Here is a 200-nt window from a genome sequence, read left to right as displayed (position 1 = left end):
AAGAAGAAGAAAAATAGGTGGCAAAACGTGAAGAAAATGAGAATAATGAATGAGAGAAAGAAATGAAAATAAAGTTTGATACAAAATTGGAAGGGAGCCCAAGGGGACTGTTTTCTCTTTGAATTAACCTGCTTTTTAAACACTTTATGCAGACTTATATTGGTAGGAAAAGGTTTCGATATTCTTATGTTTCTATTGTC

This window comes from Penaeus monodon, chromosome 15 (assembly GCF_015228065.2).
Source record: "Penaeus monodon isolate SGIC_2016 chromosome 15, NSTDA_Pmon_1, whole genome shotgun sequence".
NCBI lineage: Eukaryota > Metazoa > Arthropoda > Malacostraca > Decapoda > Penaeidae > Penaeus > Penaeus monodon.
This window is presented reverse-complemented; position numbering follows the sequence as displayed.